Raw genomic sequence first — 26508 nt, 5'->3', positions numbered from 1 at the left:
AATTAAAATGTCTCTTCAACACAAAAATTCCTTTTCTTGGCTGTACTCAGCAACAGGATGGCTTGGGTGCACATGTCTCCCACTCTCGTTGTACCTGTGCCAGCGAGCCAGCATGCCAGCATGCCAGTATGCCAGCATGCCAGCATTACTGTTTTCTTCCTTTTTGACAATATCCATCTTTGCTGGGGCTAGACCATTTCTCCTGTGGTTTTGATTTGCATTTGTTTGTTTGTTTGTTTGTTTGTTTTGGTTTTTCGAGACAGGGTTTCTCTGCATAGCTTTGGAGCCTATCCTGGCACTCACTCTGGAGACCAGGTTGGCCTTTGATTTGCATTTGATAAGTGATTTTGAGCATGATTTTTTTTCTTTCTGCTATATATCCTCTTTTGAGAAATATCTATTTAGGTCATTCTCTCATTTTTAATCAGGTAACTTTAATCAGAGTTCTTTAAGAGCCCCATAAACCCTGGTTATTAACCCCTTACCAGCACACAGTTCACAAGTTCCTCCTCCTATTCCCTCTCCAGCCTGTTGATTGGTTCATTTGCAATGAAGAAGCCTTCTGATTTGACAGAATCCATCCATCTGCTTTTACTTTTGTTATCTGCACTAACGGCATCATATTGCCAAATTATTGCCTAGACCAGGGTCCTAGAGCACTTTCCCTGTGTTTTCTGCCTAGCAGTTTCAGAGCTTGGGGTTATATATTTAAACCTTTGACCATTTTGAGTTGATTTGCAAATGGTTAGAGACTGAGGTCTTATTTCTTTTTCTGCACATGGATAATCCATTTTCCTGGCACCACTTATTGAGATGACTTCTGTAGTAGTTTGAATGTAATTGACAACCCCCACCCACAAGCTCATAGAGAACCACACTATCAGTAGGTGTGGCCTTTTGGAGGAAGTGTGTCACTATGGGGGTGGGCTTTGGGGTCTCTTTTGCTTAAGCTTCCTCAGTGTGACTTTCAGATAATTTCCTGTTGCCTGCAATATGTAGGGTTCTCAGCTACTTCACCAGCCCCATGTCTGCCTACATATCACAATGCTTCCACCATGATGATAATGGACTGAACCTCCTAACTGTAAGCCAGCCACCCCAATTACATGTTTTCCTTTATGAGTCTCTCCACAGCAAGTGAACACTGACTAAGATGTTCTCTTCAGAAGCAGGCACCCTTGCTGCCTCTGTTGAAGTCAAGACTTGAAGAGAACACACAGCTAGTGCCAAACAGTAGCAGGCTTGCTCCTGTGCCTCTAACCTTGAAGTCTGAGATGTTTGTCCTTTTGCTGCCCAGGTCCAGCTTCCTGCTGTTCCCCAGGCCCCCAGTGTCTACAGCATGGCTGTAAAGGGCCAGCCCATTGCAGAGTGTAGATTCCAGATGATATTTGTATGGGTAATCCTGGTGTGTGGGGTGGGGTGGGGTGGGTTGGGAGGCAGACTGTCAAGTGAGAACAGCCGTCATGCTCATTCCAAGGGAGAGTTGCCTTTGCCTTCTGCTTAACTCGCTCTCAACTTGCATTCTTGTAACTTTCTACCGTAGGAAGCCATTGTTAGACCCCCGGAAAACTCAGGCCTCTGGGGTCTCTGCCCACGACCGCGGTCACCCCAATCACCAGGTGGATTCAAAAGCTTGCTGCAAACTGCATGAGGCTTTATTGTTGTTTAACGAGCTAACCCCATGTTGGCTCGGGTCTTTCACCCACCTGCCATGGTGGATGGCTAGCAAAGACAGCTCAAACTGGCTGCAGAGAGATCTTGTAGGGCAGCATAAGGGGAGTGTCTAGGGGTATGCACAGGCTCAGGATTGGTGTGCCTCCAGGATTGGAGGGCTTGCCCTATGTTCCTTGGCCAACTGGTTGTTATGGCCCATAGGCCCTCCCAGGGTGGTTGCTATGCTCTGTGCGTCATTGCTGTGCACTTGTCCACTTGTCCATAAAGCACACCCAGAGCCGTAAAGCATAGCGCCCCAGCTAACTTCTGGTTGGTTCCTTGCCACGAGGCAGGCATCTGACTTCTAGTGACTAGGATAAGGTCATGGCAAGCACGTGTTACTGTCATGGCTGCCGAAATGGGGAGCTGGTCCCTTCACCATGACAGTGGGACAAGCTCTGGAAGCCTCTTCATTTCCTAGCTTTCCATTCATTGGAACTTGGGTAATCCCCCCCCACACACAGCATGAGTCCTGGCATTAAGCCAGTCCCTGTCCTCCAAGTTCTTACCCCAGAGAAGCAGTGAGAAGCAATGCTGTGTACTGAGGTAAATTGAATCTGAACCTTTGCCCTCAGGCATACAACAAATGCTCAGAGCCTGAAGCCTATTATGGGCTGGCTCCATGCTGTGGGCTGTAGAAATAAGCCTTAGAAACAGTTCCCAAGCTACTAGAGACCAAAGGGAGAGAGACGGTTGCCATAGTGTAAGCTAGGAAGGACTGTGGGCCAAAGGGGACACTAAAGTCAAAGAGGAAGCCAGGGCAGCGTTGGTGGTGTATGCCTTTAATCCCAGCACTCGAGGGGCAGAGGCAGGTGGATGGATCTCTGTGAGTTCGAGGCCAGCCTGGTCTACAGAGAGAGTTCCAGGACAGGCTCCAAAGCTACAGAGAAACCCTGTCTTGAAAAAGGAAACAAACAAACAAAAGTCAAAGAGAAATGCACATGGAATTACTAAAAAGTATCTAGAGCAGGTGGCATATGGCTCAGTCTGGTGACAAATATATGTCTCCTGTATGCTTATGTATTTGAATATTTGGTCCCTGATTGGTGGTGCTGTGTGGGCAGGTTATGAATCTTTAGGACATGGAGCCTTCCTGAGGAAGTACATCACTGGAGGTGGGCACTACAGGATTACAGCCTCTTCCTACTTCCTGTTCTCTCTTTCTCTGCTTCATATATATAGAAATGTGATCACCCAGCTTCCAGATCCTGAGAGGATGCCATACCTTCCCCACCATGAAGACTCCATCCCTCTGGAACCATAATCCATGTAAACTCTTTTTCATTAAGTTGCTTTTTGGCCATGGTATTTTATTACAGCAAAAGAAAAGGTAACCAATACACCCGGTCAGTAAAGCATTTGACTTGCAAATCTGAGGGCTCAGGAGGCAGAGACAGGAGGATCCCTGGGGCTCAGAGACCACTTCAGTGGGACAACAGCTGTGGGTTCCTCAAGAAACCCTATCTCAAAAAACAGGGTAGAGAGCAACTGACCAAGATACTCTGGCCTTCAGCCCCAGATGTGGTTCCCCACCCACAGCCACTCCCCACACCCACGGATGTTAAAGTGAAGGTATTGAGCAGATAGCAAGACCCTTGCCCTCCTTGGTTTCTCAATTGGGGACACAGTGGACCAGGAATGTGCTTAAAATCAAAGAGTTGGCACCAGAGCTATGTCTGCAAAGTAGGGAAGATGTCAGTGCACAGAGAAGGAAGAGAAGAACATTCCAGAACAAGAGCCAGGAGAAGGGCCAATAATCTCACGGTGCCTTACAGGCTACTTCCTTCCTTACTCCCATTTAAAACAAAACAAACATGTACTTCATTCCTGAAGATTTTTAAGGTGCAAAAACAAGAGAAATCACCTCTGATTTCATGAGCAGGTGGAAGCTGACTCATACTTTCCTGAGCCCTGGTTCCACCTACTCTTATTCAGGGTGTGACAGAAGGCGGAGCCTCATTCTCTTCCCCCACTGCCACTGAGAGGGTGCTCAGGGGACCTGTTGCTGTCCAAAATGAAAACTGATGACTCTGGCCTATCTCATCCTCCTGATCAGAACTGCTTAGACTGCAGTTAAAGGACTTAGCTTTGAGTGTGGTTGGGTTAGGGTATCCATGTCACACCACAGATTTGGGTTCCAAGTCCTAGGGTGGCCTGAGAAAACCTGTGACTTTGGGCTAGCTCCCCTCCGCACATGATCTTTCATCTCTTCAGTGGGAGGCTTAGGAACAGTGACTGGGCTCTCCTGGAAGGTGTTTCCATGAGAGGTCAGTGCGATCAAGCCTATGAAGTGCTCAGCTCATGGACACACAGGCAGTATTTGATGACATGTCCTACCATGTGCTGAACTCCTGCACAAGTGCACCACTGTATGGCCCTTGCCTGAGACTTGGCACCCAAACGTGGCTCAGCCAAGCCCCCTGCTCCCTACTCAGCTCTGCTCTAGACCCTTCCCACCAGGGTCTCCCCAGTCTGGCTCAGACCCACGGCTGTTCTCCCGGGATCTAGAACTGCAGCTTGGTCTGATGTTCCCCTTACAGGGCACCCTTGGCTTAAACTTAAAGCCACTTGGCTTCCTGTCATTCAGAGAGGAATTGGTTAAAGAATTTTCATAGCGATGACCTGGTTAAAGTGTGGAGGAGAGTGTGCCAGACCAAGCGACACACGGGCAAATTCATGCTTGTTCAGCCATAACTTCAACCACTAAATGTTCTCTGTGAACCAGGGACTGTTGATGCCGCTCTGCAGCACCTGCTCTCAGAGAATGCAGTTGTGGGGACATAGAAAATGAAATGAGCACCAAGATATAAGCCAGTGTGCTCAGTGTGAGTAGGAGGTATATGGGGTTCTAAGGAGGTATGAGGCAGAATATGCTGGGGTGGGTGGTGAGATCAGTGATGGGGCAGCCTTCAGCAGAGGGATCCCCTGTGAGTAGGACCCTAGAGGGAAGGAGGGAGCGAGAGAGGGAGGGAGGAGGGGAAGAGAGGGAGAGGGCGGGAGGGAGACAGAGAGAGCTCACAGATGGCAGGAACAGCCTGTGCAAAGTATAAAGACAAGGAAGAGCATCTCCATTGAAGGGCCTGAAATCAACCCCATGAGTAATGAGTGACAGGCCATAGGGAGATGCCTTAGGGCCACAGCTAAGGACAAAGTCTGGCCTGGTTCATAGGGGGCTGTTCAGTGACCAAGCAGTAGTTCATCCCATTGTCCAGGAGGCAAAGATTGTGGAACTGGTCCCCCTCTCAGTGATTACTAGTTTCAATCCAGTCATGTTATCCACCCTCTGATCAGTGCTGACTGGGAGAAAGGAGCCCTTAGGGAAATATGGGAAGGGATCTGCAGGATGGCTCCAGGGAACAGGTCACATTGCTCCAAACACCTGTGTGGAAAGTCCCAGTTTGGCTCTCTGGGGTTGGGTGTCCCCTCAGGATCACACTCAGCGCTTCCTCTCCCTTCCCAGCCCTGGTCCATCCTCCCTAGGCAGGTCAATCAATTGGGTCATTTGGCAGCATCTTTTCCAGCTGTAATGAACCCAGTCAAAGTCAAAAAGAATCAGTTGCCCGGTCACCCTGTCCCCTGTCCCTGAAGTAACTGGATGTTCAGGAGAAGAACCTGGGAAACTGTCAACCGGGACAGAGTCTGGACCCAGAAGGAGGTGGAAATATTTATGTTGTAGGGATAAATATTACAGAAAAAAAAAACTTTCCATTCTCCAGGCTCTGGTCTGATGTAGATTTTTCTTACCAGGAAGGTGTCCTCAGTGCCAAAAAATGGATGGCAAGAGAGCTCGCAGCTGCCTCTTCTCAAAATAAATAATCAACGCACCTGTTAGAGCTTCAATGTGGTGTTCTCCACAGACTATTTGGACACCTGGTTCCCTAGTTGTAGTCCTCTTTTGGAACCACTAGGAGGTGGAACCTTGCTGCAAGAAGTGCATCACTATGGGGTGGTACTAAAAGCTTTGAAGCAGGCCCCATTTCCTGTTCACTCTTTTTCCGAACTATAGATGCAACTTGACCAGCTGCCTCAGGCTTCTGCAGCCATGCATGCATTCCCTGCTGTGACAGACTGCATTCTCTTATACTGTGAGCCACAGTAAGTCCCTCCTCCCGCAAGCTGCTTCTTGCTGGGTGTTTGGTCACACAACAAGAAAAGTGACTAAGTCCTGTCATACGAACTTGAAATGGAGCAGCCAGGATTATCCCTAAGGTGACCATGGCCAGTTTCCTTTTTCAGGCCTGTGTCTGGCTCCATGAAGAAGCTTAGAATGCTGCTCAGGATAATGTCTTTATGGTTCATTGAAATGGATTTTCTTTCCCTTATCATTCCTCCCCCTACCAGCTGAACTTCACATGGCCAGGAGTTCTCAAACATTTCACTCTGCCTACCACACACCAGGTGGTGGCTGCCAAGGCGACAGGTAGTATCTCAGCCATGGAGTCCTCACAGAACTCCTAGCCTATGGATAAACCAGAAGGTGAAGGTGGAATCCAGCCATGGCTAGGTTTCATCTCAGGAAGATCTTTATGGGTCAGAGTCCCCTTTCCTGCCTAAAACAAGTGTCAGTTCAAATGACCATCTTGGTTAGTCCGCAGGCTACTTGAAAGATAACTCTGCAGTTGGAGCAGGACAAGTCCAGCACTCAGGGGAAGAAAACCTAACCACAAGTACTCTTCCTCTGCCACCGCTGCATGTCTGTCTGGTGTCATGTATGCTGCACAACAGGGCAGGGCAAGCCTTGCATACAGCCAAGGGGTCTGATGGTGGCTTCTGGGGGCAAGGGGTGGATGACAGCAATCACTGTGCTGGCTCCACTTTCTGTAGAAAAAAGAGAAGGCCATCACTTCATCACTTTTGAACAATACGCTTTTTGGAGTTCCAGATAACCAGGTGAGATGGGTGAGCTGAGGTTCCCCTCCTCACTATCCCACTGCTGGCCCACTCAGGGCCAGCCTAGCAAAGGCATCCAGGTCTGGACAGACAGAAGGTCTTATTGAACTCACAGACATCATCAAACAAATTGAGCCCAGAAACATGCTAGGCTCCCAGTGGTTGGTAAATGTCACCATCAGCATCTTGGTTGCTCACTAGCTATGTGGCTCTGGGCAAGTCACCTGACCTTTCCAAGCCCTCAGTGTTCACCTCTATAGAAGGTTCATGAAGTCCTGGGTGTGGTGCTGCATAGCCATGAGCTTCCTTATCCCAATTCAGAACATCTGCTGAGTGCAGGGCAGGCATGTCCACCCTAACACCCACCCATTCTTACCCTTCCAACTTTGCAGGGAGGAAAGTTTGCTGAGAGCCGTGGGTGAAGCACCTACCACAGTTCCCTTCAAACAGAACAGGAGGCCCCACTCTGGAGCTCTGCCAGGAATCTCCTCAGAAAGGCATGGCAGCCAGCGCTCTGCCCACGGCCTGCCAGGGCCAGACTGGGTGGTGAAAATAAAATCAACAGCTAACGAGGTGCTTTCTGAGCCCTCAGGGAAGAGATGGGCATGCAGCTGGCTCACCTATGGCTTCTGGGCAACTCAAGGAAAATGTTTTCTGCCTGGTGAGCATCCCCCAATATTACTATCTACAGTGTGTGTGTGTGTGTGTCTGTGTGTGTGTGTGTGTGTGTGTGTGTGTGTGTGTGTGTGTGTGTGTGTGTGTGTGTGTGTGTGTGTGTGTGTAGAGGGGGTGTTTCTAGAACAAATCCTGTTCCTAGCCTAATGCTCCCCCAGAGAGCCTCCCACTCTCAGGATTCCCAACAAGCCCTGCTCTGAAACTTGTGTTTATGCCGCCCTCTGCTGGTATTAATTGTCACTGCACCTACCGAATGCCTGCAACAGTCGGGGAGCCAGACTTGAATGTCATGCTTGCTTATCACCCTGGCAGGAGGGATGTTGGGCTGGAAGGTTGACTCCTGGACTCTGCATTGCAGTGACCTCGTTGGCCTCCATGCAGACAGACAAGAACCGAGAATGCCTTCAAATAATATGATAGTACCAGCTAACATTTATTTGATTAATGTTTCAGGATTGGTAACCATTTATGCTTAATTTATCTGTCTATCTGCTTCTCTTTATTTACTTAATATTCATGGGCAAGGTTTATTTTCCCAATGCCAAAGAGTTTTCTTGATTTGTCACCCTCAACTCTCTCGTAATTCTGCGAGCTGGTTTTACTTTCCCCATAGCACTATAGAACACAGCACTGAAGCATTCTGAAAGCCACACACTGGAAACAGGCAGGGCTGGGGTTTGAGTCCAGGTATGCCTGACTCTACGACCTCTGTACCATTTCATTGGTGGCTCTGTGACTTCAGATAACAAGCAAATTGCTAATAATGCTTGTTAAAATGCAGGTACCAGGGCCCAGGTGATCTGGGTCTCCAGTAAGCCAGGGAATCTGCATTATAACATGCACAGAGGTGAGGTTGCCCTGGAAGCTGTGATACAGACCACTGATGTTGTTTTACAGAGCATCTTTACAGATCCAGGGCTCAAACACTAAAGGATATGGTATGTACAGAGGGCGGTAATCACTCTAGCCTAGGAGTGTCCCCCTGGGATGTGGTATGTACAGAAGGACATGCAGTAATAGACTCTGGCCTAGGAGGGACCATCTGTGTCTAAATTCTGCTGGACTGCTCTGGGCCTCTGGCAGTAACTCAGAGATGTATCAGGTGAAAGGAGGGTACCACGGAAGTGATGCCAAGCAAGAGGAGACCCTGACCAGACCACAGGATTGGACTGGTCACTTTTCTTTGACCCTAGTTCATGCCCACACTGTGATCTGTGCACTCTTCCCTAGCTTATTTCTCTTCCTTTCCCTGCCCTGCTTCTGCCCTCCCTTCTTCTCTCCCCCATCTCCTTCCCTGTCTCCTAAGAGCTCTCCTAGCATCTTAGCTGTCTAGCATCCCACTTTCTGCTATGCCCATATGCCAGGTTAGTGTCACCTCTATGTATGTAAAGCACCTTAGCAGGACTTGCTCCAAGTCTTCAACAGGACAGCATCTGGGGACCCAGGTTGAGGAGCCCTTGTCAGCTTGGACTCCTCACTGCTTCCTGAGGGGATGTGATGGGTGGGGCTGAGCTTTGAATGGTCCCATCATTCCTGAATTCGGAGTCTCCTCAGGTCAACCTGCTCTGGGTTGGCCCCTTCTTTTGTCATGGGTTAGCATCCTGTCCTGTTGCTGATTGGCCATTCATGCCCCATCCAAGTTCTAGGACCATAGGAACTTGAGGTTGATAAAGAAGAAAAGTATTAAGCAAGGGTTTTAGAGGCAAAATGAAGTCTAATGGAGCGTGCAAAGTCAGAGACTATGCTAAAGACTGCTCTGTCCTGAAGATAAGAGGTCCCAAAGCTTATAGGGAGGCCCTGGGAGCCCACCATCCCAGAGGGCTGGGGTTGTTATAATTTGCCCTGTAAGGGGGTGCTGTGGAGACATTTTCCTTTATGGATAAATTATTCCATTATTCCTTATGGATAAATGCTGTGAGGACAAGTGGTCAGTAGAGATGGTCTTGGTCCCATCACTTGAGAGACGGTTTGCTACTTTTACTAGATAACTTCTGTACAGAAATCTGTAAAATGGGTACAAAATTGCTACTTTCAAGGGAAGGGTTGAAGAGCAAATGAATAAAGTGAGGAGGCTAGACAGCTGTGTCTCTGGGTGGGATGGTCCTCTTTTCTGTAGGGGAAAGAGCAGGGGAAAGGAAAGCCCAGAGCAGAGACACATTAGAGACCTCGGATCACCTCTCCAGGAGCCTCCTGTGCTCCCCAGAGAGGACAGCCTGGGCAACAGGGAAGAGTCTCTAGTTAGAGTGTCCATGCCGACCTCGAGTCAGGCAGGTCATGGGGTCTTCAAATCTCTTAACTTCTCTGATCCCCATCGGGACCCAAAAAGCACAGAGTTCCTACTTCAAAAGCCCTGTGAGCAGTCAGCAGGGGGAGCACAACCTTGGGTGGCTTTTTACAGCCTGGAAAGCTCTGGCCTGGGGAGCCATGGATCACTTAGTTAGAATCAGACATAATTGTGAAAATCAACAATGAAGGGACAGAACTCCATGTCCTGTGTCATCTATCTGATACACCTCCCTGCCTGATCCTAGAGACTCAGGCTGAAGGTCAGGCCAGGAAGGTGGGTGAGGTGTCTCATCAGAATCAGCCAGTCACACCAGAAAGAGCTGGTGTTCTGGGAAGGTTGCAGAAGTTCACGAAGATGGCCTCTCTTGCCTCCTGATATATCCCAGGTAGCAGCGCTTTAAAGGTGCTGAGAAATAAAAGGATTCTATTCTGTTTTTTAACCCAGTGTTACAGGTGCTTTCTCAGATTCCTGCGACCAAAATACCTGCCAGAATCAACCTGATGGAGGAAGAATCTATTCTGACTCAGGGTCTCAGTCCAGGAGGGAAATTCAGTTCCCGGCAGTAACAGTGGGCACTCAAGGCAGAGGCTGCCTACATCAGAGTGGAATGGGAAGCAGGGAGCATGACAGGCAGTGTGGCCCTAGTGTAACCTTCACAGGTCCTCCTAAATGATCCCATAGTCTCTGGGATGGAGATGGCTCAGCAGCTAAGAGTATTTGCTGCTCTTTCAGAGGCCCCAAGGTAAGCCTGGTGGTGGTGGCACACACCTTTAATTCCAGCACTGGGGAGGCAGAGGCAGGTGGATCTTTGAGTTGAAGTCCAGCCTGGTCGACAGAGTGAGTTTCAGGATATCCAGGGTTACACAGAGAAACCTTGTCTCAAAAACGAAAACAACAAAACAAAGGGCCCACCCCAAGTCAGTTCCTGGCACCCATATCTGATGGCTCAAAACTGTAACTCTAGCTCCAGAGAATCAGATGCCCTTGCTGGCTTCTGGTGGCAGAGGAACACGTGTGGTGCATATACACATGCAAAACACACATACACACACACACACACACACACACACACACACGCACGCACGCACGCACGCACGCACGCACACGCACGTGTGTGTGTGTGTGTGTGTGTGTGTGTGTGTGTGTGTGTGTATGTGTGCTTAGTACCACAAGCAATTTCCTAAAACACCAGTTTGATAGGACATTTCTATATCACATATTCAAACTGTAACACCCAAAGCGTCCCAAACTTATTTAACATGGGAACCCCCTGCTCAGTGGAGATCCTTCCATGGCAAGGATCAGTGTGATGTACTTCTGTCTGGCCCACTTCTCTCATTTCCAGCCTCTTCCTACTTCCTGGCGTTACATGAATATGCAAGCCCAGATAGAATGACTGACCCAGGGTCATATGCTAGCTCTTCTTAGCAGAATGAAACTGGTATTTATGTGGTAGCAGGCTCTCTCCATACACATTTGCTGACCACAGCCATTAGACTGTGGAGGATGCACGGGGCCTGGGCATTGACAGGTATTCTTTCCCAGCTGAGTTACACAGGTCAGCTTCCAGGTATCCATGGCTTGCTTGTCATAAAGATGAAGACATTGCTCAGAAAACCTGTGATTTGAACCCAGGAAGTTACCCTCAGAGCCCAGTCTCAGCCACCCCAGCTCAAAAGTCACATTTTCCTGAAGCTGGGAGGAGGTGGCTATGGCTGCTGGCCTGCTACCATGGGACTGGGAGGTGCTCCCAAAGCTTGTGATCAGTTCACAGACTTCTTCAGAAACACATCCCGGCTTCCCCCCCCACCTGACTTGAGGGTTTTGGAGCAAAGGAAGCCAACACAGTGAGGTGATTATACCGTAGGATATTTTTACCACCGCCAAATCTGAGCAAAGCTACAAAACCAGCTTCCACAGAGAGCTAATCAGGAAGTCATAACATGAGAAACCACCAGATACAATTTTGATGAGGAACAAACTTAATACAGACAAAGGCTCTGTTAGTACCAGGACAGAACAGGAATGAAGACTGCCAAGGAAGAGCCAGCTGGGGAATAGAGATTCCAAGGGTGAAAGGCCAGACACCCTCTAGGGACAGAAGGAGCCTGGGTACCACGTGGTTTACTGGGAGGAACCCTGGGAACTCACCAGGGAGATGGCCTGGGGAAGGAAGAGAGAGGATGGGAAGCTCCCAGGGGAAGTACCTCCTCTGGGCAACCAGGCCCCAGGGAGCTTCCTTAATGCATGGGAGCTAAGAGTCTGTCACACACTCACACTAATGCCTGCCACTGGAAGGTTTGCTGCTGGGTGGGGCACCATGGTCCCTCTGCTGCTCCTCTCAGTTACCCTAGCTGATTGGCTAGAGCCAAGAGAAGTCAACGCAAGCAAACACACACCCTTGCAGCAAGAGACAGCTCCAGAATGAATGAGGCTCAAATGGTAACCTCCAAATAACCTGTCCTTCTGTAAGGCTTGTGAGTTAAGATGGCCTTCTCTAAGACTCCTCAGGCTGTTTGGAGGCACCAACAGGGAGTGCAGCTGCTTGTACAGCATTAAGTGAAGAGCCAACCAGTCCTAGTCAAGAAAGCTGTCTTCTTCCAGGCCCACAATATCAGGGTGGGTACACTTGCAGTAACAAGGGAAGGAGAGACACCCACCTAGCCAGATCAGCTGACTCAGTCCTACTGGTCACAGGGTGACTGTGAAGACAGCTCTCCCTGGCATCCACCATGGGTATTTCCCCACTGGTGTCTGCATAGTATTCTCATATTGCCTTCATGATACCTGCCGCATCACAGGAGAACTGTGGGACTCAGAGGGATTCAGTGCCTTGGCTAAGAGCTCATGGCTGGTTATGTGGTGTGATAAGCAAATAGCCTTTGGCTGTGAGAGATTTAGGCTTAAATAACAGCCTGCTCCTTTCTATTTGTGTGATCTTGGCAACTGTGTCAGAGGGCTCTTAATCTCTTCAGCTATGATGCTGGGTACACTGATGGGCCTCTGGGTGCCAGGCTTAGCTCTGGTTTGCTGCAGGAGCCTGGTTGCAGCACCACTCTCATCAATGCCTGCCATTGCTGTTAAAGTGGGACCCATCTCTCTTGGCCTTGAGACTATTCTGACTGTGTAGCTTGTTTGACTTGGAGAATGTGGTAGAGTGAAATCTGTCCCAGCTTCCACCACAGGAGCTAAAGCCCAACTTCTTTTGTTCTCCTAGAGTTCAGAGCCACATGGAAGGCATCCTCCTTCCTTCTAGGGAGACCAACATCATGGCCCGGAGCTGAGGACTTGAAGCTGAGGTTGACCTCCTGGGTCACCCACCTCATCTGACTTCTCAGCTAGCACTCCACTAAAGACCAAGTTGCCACACCCCGTCCCTGTCCACACTCATGAGCTGAAAGGATGTTTTTTAAGGGTGCTTGTGCAACAGTAAATGACATGTGTTAATTAATTTGCTCTTCATACTAATCCTAAGAGAAACTGAGCCCCAGAAAGCTTGAGTTATGCAACAAATGCTTTTAAACAGTAGGCTAACTCCCAAGTGCATACTTAGAGTTTGTTATAAGGCCCTTTGTCAAGAACCAGCCACCCTCGGAGACCTTCCTGATGTCCCTCAGGCCCAACCCCTCAGTGTGAGTTCAGGTACCAGCCAGACAACAACTGACTCAGTGCTGTCCCCATGTGGACAGTGAGTGCCCTCGCACTCTCACATTGGCTCATCCTGGCTGTAGGACTCTGATTTGAAAAGCTGTCATGAAAGAGCTTGTGGAAGCCCATTCCCTAAGGTGGGATGCCATGCTCAGTTTTAATACGCATGGCGGGGAGCGGGGGAGGTGCTTGGTCCTGCCTCAACTTAATGGGCCAGGCTTGTTGACTCCCTACGGGAGGAGCAGATGGGAGAGGTGGGGGGGGGGCAAGAGGATGGGTGGGTGGGAGAACTGTGATTAGAATGTAAAATGAAATTTAATGAAATAAATAAGAAACAGCGAAAACAAAAACAAACACAAACAAACAAAAAAAGAAAACCTGTCATCTTCCCTTCGGGAACTTTGTCAGCCCCAACAAGAGCTGCAGTCTCAGCTCTCATCTCTGTGAAGCACAGCTTGGCCTGACAGTGCTGAAGGAAAGCATCCCACCTGAGCAGATTCCCACAGAGCTGCCAGAGTACTGCAGAAGCAAAACATCCCCATCAAAGCCTCCAGCATACCTGTGGCAGCCAGAGAGCCCAGCTCTCACAATCTCCCAAGGTGTGCACAAGCCACATCTCATCTAGCAAGGGACACTCATGCTGAGAACACACCAGGGAGGCCAGCAGCATCAAGCATGCAGGCAGGGTACCCAGCTTCCTCCTTTTACTTAAGGCACGAAGAAGAAGCACACATACACACCTCTGCTTTAATATCTTGATACTTGGGTTTCGTTATTATTGCTTTCTTTGAAAATCCTCCTGTTGCTTATTTCATGCCTTAAAATTGAAGTACTTAAGCCAAGTACTGTGTTCCTTGCCCATGATTCCAGAGGAGGTGGAAGTACAAGGATAAGTTCATCCTCTATACAGTAAGTTTGAGACTAGCCTGAGCTACCTGAGATGCTGAGCAAAATATCAAACCAAGGGGGCTTAGTGGCTAAAAGTACTTCCTGCTCTTGTAGAAGAACCTGAGTTTGGTTCCCATCATTCATGTGTAGTGGCTCACCACCACCTATAACCCCAGCTCCAGGGGATCTGACACCCTCTCTCTCTGGCCCCTCTGCGGCCACACCACACACACACACACACACAACACACACACACACACACACACACACACACACACACACACACACACACACACGCATTCATACACACACACACACACACACATATGCACACACAACTAAAAATAATGTTTCAAAAAGAAACTAACCCAAATGTAAACAAACAAACAAACAAACAAAAACTAAAAAAAGAGGTTAAAGACAACAGAAAATCATCAAGGACTACAGTTGTGGTCCCAGATAAGCCCCAACACTGTAGATTTTGCTGCTAATTGTCACCAGTTCACTTCTTATTCTCCATGCTCTTGCAAATAAGTTTTATAATATAATTTTGTAGAATGTGTTATCAATCCACCACAACCATGTTTGAATGCTATTTCTTACATACCTCACTGTTAAATGGCAGCATGCGGTCCATTTGGTCCATGCACCATAATTCTCCATGTACCCTCTGCTTTGCCATTGAGAATGGTCTGAATCAGTTACTTTTATATATGGCATAAGCATCTTCACTGAGGGGCTTCACTTGTTTCAGGTGGTTTTCTACAGGTTTGCAGCAGTGTTCCCAGGTACACCCTTCCCAGACTCTGACTGATGCCTCTTCCAGCTTCCACTAAGCTGGATACATGACATTTGGGAGGGCAGATGAGAGAGGAGCATTTGAAAGCGGGAAGATGCAGGGAAGGAAGGGATGGGAGAACAAGGTCCGACAACAGATGTGAGAGCTGTGCACTGCTCAAGGGCACCTAACCTAACCGGGTGCTCATTGTGGGGTGAACTCATCCTGCCTCTGCTCCTCAGGCTTGGGCTGGGAGGGTAAGCCAGAAGAGGGCATCCAAGAAAAGAGGCAAACGGCAGAGCAATCCACCTGTGTTTCTTAATGGTGGCATCTCTTTTGAGTGCCTAGGCCATGCCACACCACACCCCAAAACTACCCTTCGACTCTGAGTTCCCAGACTTCAAATCTGAAATGCAAATATCAGTTTGAAAGCCACAGTGACTTCCCCAATACCCAGTGAGGATGGACCATTTGCTTTCAAGAGGACTTGTGTGCAATACTCCTACAGGTTGAGAGCAAGGCTATCTGTCCCTTCATGAGCACGCAGTCACTAGAGTGTTTGCTGTGCTGTGCTACGCAGACCCCTGGAGAACAAGGGCCTCCTCTGCACTCACTGGTATTCTCTTGTGGCTAGTCTCTCCCCTTGTTAAAGGGAGCCATGTGGGACATGTCAGCCAGGTCCCTCTGTTAAGCAGAGGACACTGGACATCTTCATCCAGCTCTGCACTGCCCAGGGACCAGTTACAAATACATCACAGCCCTTTCCTGCTTCTTTGTCACTGGCTGACCCTTCACAGGTGGCAGCAGTTCCCTGTGTGCTAGTCTCTATCACAGAAGCCATTCTTTTTGGGAAATCTGACCCCAAACAATTATCTATCTGTCTTTCTTCAAAACCCAGAGAAGGACATAGTAGGGAAAATTCCTTAAGACACATACACAGGTTAGGGCTTTCTGAATAGGACTCCAGTTATTTGGGATATAATGCCAACAACTAAAAAAACGGGACCTCCTGAAGTTAGGACACTTTTGTATGGTACAGTCAATGTGCTAAAGAGAGCCTTGGAATATCTTTGCAAGTTTCACATTCAACAGAGGAGAGTTAACTAGAATACACACACACACACACACACACACACACACCACCACCACCACCACCACCACCACCACACCAAAAAATATCCCCAAACCAAAACAAACAAAAAAACACTCAAGAAAGTAAACAAGGATCAAATAAGCCAATAGTAAAGGGGCTAGTGGAGTGAACAGACTCACAAAAGATGAAGAACAAATTTCCACTAGACACGTGTGTACGGGGAAATCCTGTTTAGAGGTAACACTAACCATGCCCACTTGGGGCTGGTCACAGGTGTCACTGACCACGCCCGCTTGGGCATGGTCAGAGTGACATGGCAAAGGTTTAAGTAATTTAGAGTCACACAGTGGGCCCCTTCTCTTGCTCCCCGCCTCCTAGCTAAGAGGACTTTCGTGAGTACTATTACATAATAAACTACCTATTATCAATATAGATCTGACTCCACATTGCGTTCAGCTTTACATGTGGAAGTGTGTTCAGCCTCACTTACCATCAGAGAAATGCAAATGAAAACTACATTGAGAACCCATCATGTGGCAGACATTATAAAAGCAAATGCTAGTGACGACCATGCTGATGAGGATGTGGGTAAAAGGGGCCCCTTATACACTGCTGGTGGGAATGTAAACTCTGCCAGCCTCTATGGAAATCAATGTGGAAATTCCTTTAAACCAAAATTAGGGGTCAGGGAGATGGCTCAATGACTAAAGGTGTGCAGTCATTGTGTACAGGACCCAATTCTGTTCCGGGCATCCACATTGGGCAGCTCACAACTGCCTGTAACTCCAGCTCCTGGGGATTTGATGTCCTCTTCAGGACTCTACAGGTATCTGCATTCATACATACACACTCTATGTAAATACATAATTAAAAATAAAACATCTATCTATCTACCTATCATGTATCTATTATATATACATTGTTCCACCTGCAGGCCAAAAGAGGGCATCAGATTTCATTACAAATGGTTGTGAGCCACCATGTGGTTGCTGGGAATTGAACTCAGGACCTCTGAAAGAGCAACCAGTGCTCTTCATCTCTGAGCCATCTCTCCACCCCCCTTAAAAATATAAAACTCTTTAAGGAAACTAAAAGCCCAGATCTATCACATGACACAGCCACAGAACTCCTGGGTATTTATCCAAAGGATCAAAACTGACTCGTCACATAGACAGTTCCACAGCAATGCTTACTGAAGCAGCCCCATGCACAAACATGAAGTTATGCAACCAACCTAGGCACCCAACACCAGGGGGATGGATAAGGGAAGTGTGGTTTATATACACAGTGGAAGTTATTTCAGCCATAGAGAAGGACAGTCTTGTTATTTACAGGACAACTGGATGCAACTGGAGATCATAATAAATGAGTTGAGCCAGTCTCAGAAAGACAACGTTTTCTCTCTTACATGAATTCTAGATTTAATATAGATATGTAAAGCTATGCATGTATGTAAAGAAATAGTATAAGTGCAAGTGTCTAGGGAAGGAGGGGACCTACCTTTAGGAGCAAGGAAGATAAAGGTGGTGTGGGAGGAATGTGCTCAATGTATGTTATGTATGTACGTGAAAATGTATGTAACAAGCGTCGTGTGTCTACACACCATGTATAGACACAAGGACAATACTTAAATAACAATAAAATAAACTCAGCAGGAAAACAAAATTTAGTTGTAATTCTCTAAAAGAAAACCCAGTGAAATTATCATTTAAGATAAATCAATTCATGTTTATTACAGGCATGGGGGGGCCCTGCACGCCAACTTTACAGCAGCCCCCAGTGTATAGAAGTCTCAAGTCTCTCAATGGTGCCCCTTATCTGCATTATCTCCTGACCCTGAAGGACAGTGTTTTAAAACCAGAAAGAACTCTCAGAGGGGTTTTCAGTATGAAATGTTTCATCTCCCTCCCCCATTGCTGAAAAACAGAAATCTGACTCCCTTTGGACTCAAGCCTTGGCATTTTTTTTGTCAGCTGGGCCTTGGACACCCACTGGCTCAGCCTGAACCTGCCAGCAGGGGGCAGCACCACACTGTGGAATGCCCTCAGGGCTTTTCTGTTCTGGCCTCCTCCATCGGACAATTTCCCGCTGACAGGCACCACACAGTCAAGGCCAGCACTGCTTTCAAGCTCCCGCCTTGGAGCACTGGAGATGTGTGTACCTTCAGAAGGGCCATGGCCGGATCAGCAGGCTAGACTCCATTTGAGGTGCCAAAGTGCACCGAAGCATCTGCAGCTTCGGCTCAGCGTTTGTTGGACACCTCACAGTCTGCTAAAAGCCATCTTCCCCTGTCTCTCTTCAAGTGGCGAGCCAGTGTGTGTGTGTGTGTGTGGACACCTCACAGTCTGCTAAAAGCCATCTTCCCCTGTCTCTCTTCAAGTGGCGAGCCAGTGTGTGTGTGTGTGTGTGTGTGTGTGTGTGTGTGTGGACACCTCACAGTCTGCTAAAAGCCATCTTCCCCTGTCTCTCTTCAAGTGGCGAGCCAGTGTGTGTGTGTGTGTGTGTGTGTGTGTGTGTGTGTGTGTGTGTGTGTGGACACCTCACAGTCTGCTAAAAGCCATCTTCCCCTGTCTCTCTTCAAGTGGCGAGCCAGTGTGTGTGTGTGTGTGTGTGTGTCCCTACTATTTTCCTTTGTGTAAAGACCGGTACAAATTCCAGAAGCTGACTGCTCATGTCTCCCCTGACAACTTATTTCTCAAGCAGTGAAATTAACAAGTGAGTTCCCTCAGATGGGGTTCATGTGTGGGGAAAGGGATGTTGTCTCTTGTATCTCAGATGCCAGGTGCCTGCCTGGGTTCCTTTGAGCTTTCTGGGGCGACTCTTAAGAGGAGAGCCATGTCATGTACTGGGCAGGAGCTGGCCATGCATGAGATAGGTGGGCCTCCTGGTCCCTTCCAGTCATTCATTCAGTGGGCAGGGGACATGCCCTGTATAATGTGTCCATGAAGACCATGTGACAGTCATGCTGATCACACAGGCAGTGCAGCCTCAAAACCCACTCTCTTTTCCTCTTTTCTGGCCCTTCCCTCCTAGCTCCCCCTTCTTATCCTCTCCTCTCCTCTCCTTTCTTTTTTTGCCTTGGACATGATAAACAACAGAGGGGATTTCTCCTCCACATTCATTTCACTGTCATGGGCAGGATGGTCTCAACACCGATTCCCTCTCTCCTCCCCCATCACACACACACACACACACACACACACACACACACACACACACACACTCATGCTGCAGTGTTAACACCGAAGAAAACTCAGAAATTCCTCAGTGGGCAGAACTGTGGCCCCGGAAACAGCCCTTCAGAGACAGCAGTTTTCAGGGGAAAGGCCTCACAGCATGCTGCTGGCCAATGAATGGGCTTCAGCACTTTCAAACACAGCGCTGAAATAGGCTAATTATTTTTCTTCCTATTTTCTCTTCCAAATGCCAATAATATCTGTGAGCCTGAAAAAAAATGCTGCTCTGGTTATCCTTCACGGTACAAAGCAGTTCCTTCTCAACCTGTGATGAACAGATCTCTGGTCCAAATGTGATTCAGGCTGGGCGACTCTGCTGTGCCAGGGTGGCCCTGGGAGAGGCTGAGGGAGAGGCTGAGGGGGAGGGAGACTGAGGGAAGAGGGAGGGTGGCTGAAAGTCTCAGTCCAGGGCTCACCAAGGCAGGTGCTGGGCCCTTAGCACCCCCAGCCAGGATTGCATCACCCCCTCCAGTTTTCCAGAGATTGTGTCAGAGAGAGGCCAAGGGAGGGCCTGAACCCCCAGTGACTGTGAATTCCCAGAGTGCACTTTGCACCCTCTGGTGGCTCCATCTGTCCCTGGATTTCTGTCACTCTGGCTCTTGCTCTTTCTAACCCCAGGAGTGGCAAATGGCCACCTACCCTTTCTCCAACCCCTTCTTGCCACCTGCACCCCACAGGGTTCTTCTCTGTGCCCTCTCCTTCAAGGCCTGTTGCCTTTATCAGGGTCTGGGCCTCTCTAGCTCAGCTCAGACTCCCTTCCTCCACAGACAGGGTAGGTACCCAAAGGACGCAGAAGCTCCCAGAGTGCAGGTCAGCAGAGTTCTGGACCACCATCCTTAGTGGAGAAGGGAGGGAAGGAGAGGATTAGAGAGGAGGGGAGGGGAGGGGAGAATAGAAGGAAGGGAAGAGGGGAGCAGAAGAGAGGGGGGGAAGAGAAAGCAGAGGAAAAAAAGAAGAAAGGATAAGGGAGGCAATGACTCCAATCCAGAACAGTTCTGGAAGTTCAGCATGCTTCAAGAGATCAAGGCTGAGTGTTTTCCCATCCCTGCCTTCCTACAGAAGCAGGAAGCAGGTCATGGCTGGCTTCACAGACTACTTCACAGCTTCTCACTCTGTTTTGACAAGACATCTGCTAAAGCTGCTATTCTTAAACCCCATGTGCAACCACTGAGTTCCAGTAGCCAACACTTGGGAAGCTGAGAAAGTGCACACCTGGTGGGTGGTGAGGGGGTGAGGGAGGGCAGGGGGTGGTGGTGATGGATGAGGAGATGGGGCAGGGGAGTGTGGATGTTCTCAGTCATTGGCCAGAAACAGCTACCCGGGGCCATAACACAGTAAAGGGGACTTGTGTGACTAGGGCATATCTCTTCATAGTAAGGCCAGCTTGGCCTTCAGACATTCCCCTCTGGAGCATGTTTTGGGGATCTCTAAGAGGGTCCCTTAGCCCCCATGGTACTCACAGTCTGGTTTGCAAGAGTAGAGAACATGATTGCAATTCCAAATAAGCCTGCTAGCCTCTCCCCACATCATGTTCTTAAGGGAACCATGGCAAGAACAGTGATAGGAATGGGTGATGTGAAACTCTGAGAAGCCATGGGGCTGTGTGGGGAAGAAAGGAGCTTTCTTTGGGGTGCTTGAAGACTATGTACCCACTACCTTGGCTCATTCCCCTGACTTCAGGGTCTTACTGCTCTCACTACTGGGGAGGAAATGACCAAGCCCCCGTGAGATTGCCAGGAGAACAAGTGAAGTTTGAGTATTGGGGTCTAGCCCAGCCTGCCGTCAGCAAGTGTCTGATAAATGTGTGCCCCTTTCCCTTTCCATCCCACATTAGAAAACAGATAGCCCAGGGAGAGCCGGGGATTCCTTAGCCACTGATTTCCTGAGGCCAGTTTTCTTAAATGCACCCCAGAAACAGCAGTGTTCTTCCTCTAGGAACCATTGGGTGAAATCCCCCTTCCTTGTCTCTAGGCAGGATCTCTGGCAAGGCCTGGGTTTTCTTGGTTGGATTCAGCTGTGAGAACAATCTCATTTTGGGGAATGGGGTAAAAAAGTCCAGTTCAGTCTATACCTAAACTCGGAGTTTCTATCCAACCCTGTGAGTGGCTGTCTGGGTGGCTGCAAGCTGCTGTCTGCAGCAAACCAGAAGGCTGGCCTGATGTCTTGCTGTGTCTTCTTTTGTTGTCCTGAGCAAAGGCGGGGACAGTGGGTACAGAGAAGGATAGATTTCATAGGCATAATACTATTATTACTTGGGGGTTCCTGATGCCCCCAGCAAGGCAGCTGACTCCAGGCTTATTGAGTAGTTTGGGTGCTTGGGTACCTACAGTGTATCTTTTGGGATGCAGGGAGGATCACGGGATAGCTTTTCCCTCTGCTGCCTGCGCGGCTTGTGTGCATTTTCTGTGTCTAAAGAGCCCTCAACTTGTCAGGAAGCCTCCAAGGTGGGTCATCTAGAGTTGCTCAGCTTGGTCACCAGTCAGTGTCCATTTTCTACACTCTGCAGATCATGGTGCCTGCTTACTTCACTCCAGAGTTAGGATTATCCCCTTCTGTCAAGGATCTTCATTAGGTGACCCTCGGAACTCTATCAATGCCAAGACATATCTCAAGCTGGGAGAGGGGCTTTACATGTTTCTAAGGGCCCAGAAAGGCCTCATCCAGGAGCAGGAGGAGGCATTCCAGGGTCTTACTCTGTAGCCCATATGGCCTCAACCCCAAGATCCCCCTGAGGAAGCCTCCCAACAGCTGGGATTTCAGACGTTCGATACCACTCCGGGTTAGGCAATCTATTTTAAACATGTGTACTTCTCAAACATGACATCACATCCCTCCTGGAAGTCTCCTATGTCTCTCTCAGCTAGAACACCTGCATACCTCCATTCTCACATACCACCCTCTGCAGGCAGGAGCCTGACAAGCCTTGGCTACCTCTTAGCCAGTCCGATAAGAGTGGCCCAGCCTATGTCTTTAGAAGGTAGACATTTGTCCTCAGCTTAGGAAACTTAGCCCAAACCTCCAGAAGATAAGAAATGTCCCTCTTGGTGTCATTCAGAAACAAAAGGGTGACTCTTGGTAGCAAAGGGTAAGACTTTGCTCCATCTGGGAAACAACAATTTAAAGAGACTTAGGCTGTCTGTCTTATCTGTGGCTCCAGCTCAGATGCAGAAGAGAAGGGAGGAAATGGCTGTCTTAACCCAAAACATTATCATTGAGGAGTGTACACAAACTGGAATGTTAGCTTGGAATAGTCTCTCTCTCTCTCTCTCTCTCTCTCTCTCTCTCACACACACACACACACACACACACACACACACACACACACACACACACAAAATCCAGCGCTCAAGAGGCTGAGGTCATAAATTTGAGGTCACCATGGGCTAAAAGTGTAAAATTCTTGAACCTGTCTTAAATCAACCAACTGCACAGCACAAGCCAACAACAACAATAAACTCATAAGCAAAGAGGAGATTGTCTAGACTGTTTTAAAGTTTATTACCTGTGGATAGTGTGCTAATAAGGGCATCCTCTGGCTGTGAAGGGAAACTAGGCTAGAACAATGGGATTCATTGTTTTTGTTTGAAAGGGATCTTGACATAGAGCCTCAACTGACCTCACACTTTCTCTGTAACTCAGTCTGGCCTTGAACTTGCTCTGATCCTCCTGCCTTTGCCTCTCAAGAGCTGATATTACAGGCATGAACCACTCTGCCTGGCCTCACATGGTTCATAACGCCCCATTCCTGCAGTGGTGTTCACCATGATCTAGAGCAAATGATTTGCTGTCTCTTGACTTCAGGGATGGTACCTATAGGATGGAAGTGGATTGTTCTCTCTCCCAGCATGTATTCTCTCACTCCCAGTATATTCCTCCTGGAATGAGGCAGGGCTCAGAGTAGGGCTCACAGGAGTGCTTGCTGTTGAAGACAAAGGGCAGTTGCTGTATTCTCCAGCCATCTCATTTCCCTTGGAAAAGGGATGAACCTGCCAAGCAGCCTACACCATTGTTAAGTGAACTCTGTGGACTGAGATACTCAGAGGACAAACAGGCATTGGAGAGCCAGATCCTGAGATTGAGCCCCAAATTAGTGCCACCCCCCCCCAGCTAGCTGCCTCTGCTACCACAGTTGGGCCACTTGCAGCAGGTGGCAGGCTCTTGAAGCCTGACTGTTCTCATCTGTCAATCAGAGATGACTAACACCTGTGCTGACCCTTTCTCCATCCCCTACAATTTTCTTGTACACCTACCAAGTTCCAGGCACTGAAGCTTGTATCATCTAGAATACCATTGCTTTGCTTAAAGCAGCATGGAACCGGTGCTCAGAAATACCTTAAAAACCAATCCCTTTCTTGTATAAAAGTACATTTGTAGCCCACCGCTGTCACCACAACCCACTATAACCATCAGTGCCATCACCACCACCATCATCACCATCACCACCATCATCACCTCATTTAAGGGCATTTTATCTTTCTCCAAAAGTGAAAATATTGGAGGTAAAAATGTACAACATCTAGGGTGTGGCTCAGTGGTAGAAAACTTGCCTAATATCCACCAAGCCCCTGGGTTTGACCTCTAGAACTGAACAAATTAAATAAAAATAAAGAAGAGTGGATGGAGTCTTACTTCTTCCCTGGCTCTCAGCCTCCACCACCTTCTAAGTAGAGGATGCTAAGGACAGGGAATGTGGACCAAAGCTCGGGAGGTCAAGTAAGCAGCAAAGACAGAAAGCACCTGGAAGCCCGTGGCCTCCCCTCTGCACCTGAGTGCCCAGTGTGCAACTTGAGAACTGTTTCAGACTCCTGCAAAAGGAAAGGCCTAGAACAACAGCATGAGAACAGGAAGAAGAAAGACTGACTTCAAGGACTGAATCCAGAGTTTGCATTTAGAGAATCTAGGAAGAAGCTGTTTCCTCTCAGCAGCTCTGCATGTCATGGCCAGGCCTGGCTTTGGTGTGACAGATACTAACATCCATTTGGGTGTAGACACAAGAGGATGGCAAGTGTCTCAGCATCTTCCAAGCTCTGTTTTCAAGGATCTAATTCTGGCTTCCATTGGCCTTGGTATTTGCTTTGTAACTTTGTCACCTTGGGTAGTCATGGCTCTCAGTTAATCTGGAGAGGTGGCCCTGGAGTGATGGTGGCATCTTCAACTGTCCTTGCTGCATGCAGGGCAGGGCAGGGCAAACTGCTGTTGGAAGCAACTATTCTAAGGCTAATGTCAATATGAAAGGCAGTAGGATGCCTTCCACATGTACTTGCCTGTGATTCTACACCTCCCACTCCAAACACCTGGCCTGACTCAGCTAGTGTCCCAGATTCTGAGCTAAAGGTGAGACAGGAGTTCTGATAGAAGCACCTAGAGAGTCTTAATTTATATGTGAAGAAAGGATTGTGCTGGGGGGGGTGGTTCAGAAAGTAACCTATATTTAAGTTGTAGCTTCTTATGGAAAGCAGAGAGAGATGGAGGACAAAAGAGAAAGTGGAGACTAGGAAAATGGAGATGGTTACTTTCTCTGCTTTTAGTAGAGAAAGATGGAGAAGAGTCAAAGACAAAGAATATTCACCCTCAGCTGGGAACTAAGATCTTCAACACCCTCTCTCAAGGCAATTTCAACAATAGAACCCCCTCCCAAATGCCTGGGGTGATTAGCACTGGATTTAGACACCAGAGTTGGTTTCCAGGGCAACCAGCCCCTCCCTCCATTTCCATGAAGTTACTACCCCTCCAGGTGGCTGTGGAAAGCTGGGCTGCATTGCCCAGCAGCCAGCACACCTCCTGCCTGGCAGCTCAGTCTCTACCACTGTGCTCCACACCCAGGGTTCCAGGATGACCTTCCTAGGGACCTCAATTACAGGAGCAGATAGATCCCCAGTAACTAGTTTTACCCTGGGGAGGGTCTCAGTGATCCTGACTCTGTGACTGAGAGTTGGGAAGACCTACATCGAAGTCTTTCATGGCAGCGCACCCCCAGTTCTGCCAACTTCCAAAGCCAGGATTCCCCCATCTAATTCCCTCTGCCTTCCCATCACCATCTCCGGGTGGACCAGGTGGCAGCCAGGGGTGAGGAATGGAATGAGGACTCACGGGAGATCCAGTTCTTCCAGATAGCAGGTTCCCCAAATGCATCAGAGTTCAGTAGGGTCTGATCAAGCCCCGCCTAGACTTTATTTTCCCTGTCTAGGGAGACAGAATGCAACTCAGGTCTTGGTGTCTGCTTGCAACACTAGCACAGGAATCTAAGTCTCAGGGACTTGAGATTTGAACAGACCTGTATGGGCAACCTTTTCTATACTGTTACCCCTGAACCTTATCCTATGCCCTGTGTATATGTATGAACGCACACTCACACACACACACTATGAATAATGAATAAAAAAGTAGTAACACTTTTTTAAAAGTGGAGAGTATCTGAGGGAGATGCAGATGTCAACCTTTGGCCTCTACACACACATGCATAGCCACATGTACACAGACAATCAACAGCACAACATATTATCAGGGACAGTAGTAATGACATAATGTTGGTTGATATCAGTTGGGTTCTGAGATCGAGGGACTAGGGGAGAGAGCATGTCATTTTCAACCTTCCTAATGCTGCGACCCTTTCATAGAGTTCCTCATGTTATGGTAACCCCACCTGTAAAATTACTTTCATTGTTACTTTATAACTGTAATTTTGCTACTGTTATGAATCATAATGTAAATATCGGATATGCAGGATGTCTGATATGTCACCCCCAAAGAGGCTGTGACCAACGATGGTTGAGAACCATCGATCTAGAAGACGCACAAACCTCTGGGAGGGGACCATGTCTTTCTCTGGCCAAGTAGTTCTCATGAATGATTAGACACATGCTTGGGCAGTGACAGGGAGCACTTACTAAAGAGGGATGACTGCCCTACAATTCAGAGGGGCTGTCCCAGGTGTTCGGGAACCACAGAGAGCAAGGAGAGCTCAGCGTCTGAGCTAGGCAGACCTCCTGGCATAGCCACTTTCTAGCTCACAGTAGACCAAGCCCTGAATTCCCCATTCTCAGGCTGCTCATCCATGGGATCTCGAAGAGGGTTTCAGCTGACCCCTAGCTCTGGGTGCTTGATCTGGTCCTTATCTCTAAAGAGGCTCTAACAAGAACTATTTAAGAAAGTGGACAGACTCTGTAGAACCCTCAGCAGAGTTTGCCTTCCAGGGACTAGCCTACGGGTGATCACCTCTTTAAACAAAGCCCAGGGCAAAATGCATAAGAGCAACCTTTATTGTGGTAGTGTTATGTCTATGGAGCTGTGGATATATTTT

Source organism: Cricetulus griseus, chromosome 3, assembly GCF_003668045.3.
Source record: "Cricetulus griseus strain 17A/GY chromosome 3, alternate assembly CriGri-PICRH-1.0, whole genome shotgun sequence".
Taxonomy (NCBI): domain Eukaryota; kingdom Metazoa; phylum Chordata; class Mammalia; order Rodentia; family Cricetidae; genus Cricetulus; species Cricetulus griseus.
This window is presented reverse-complemented; position numbering follows the sequence as displayed.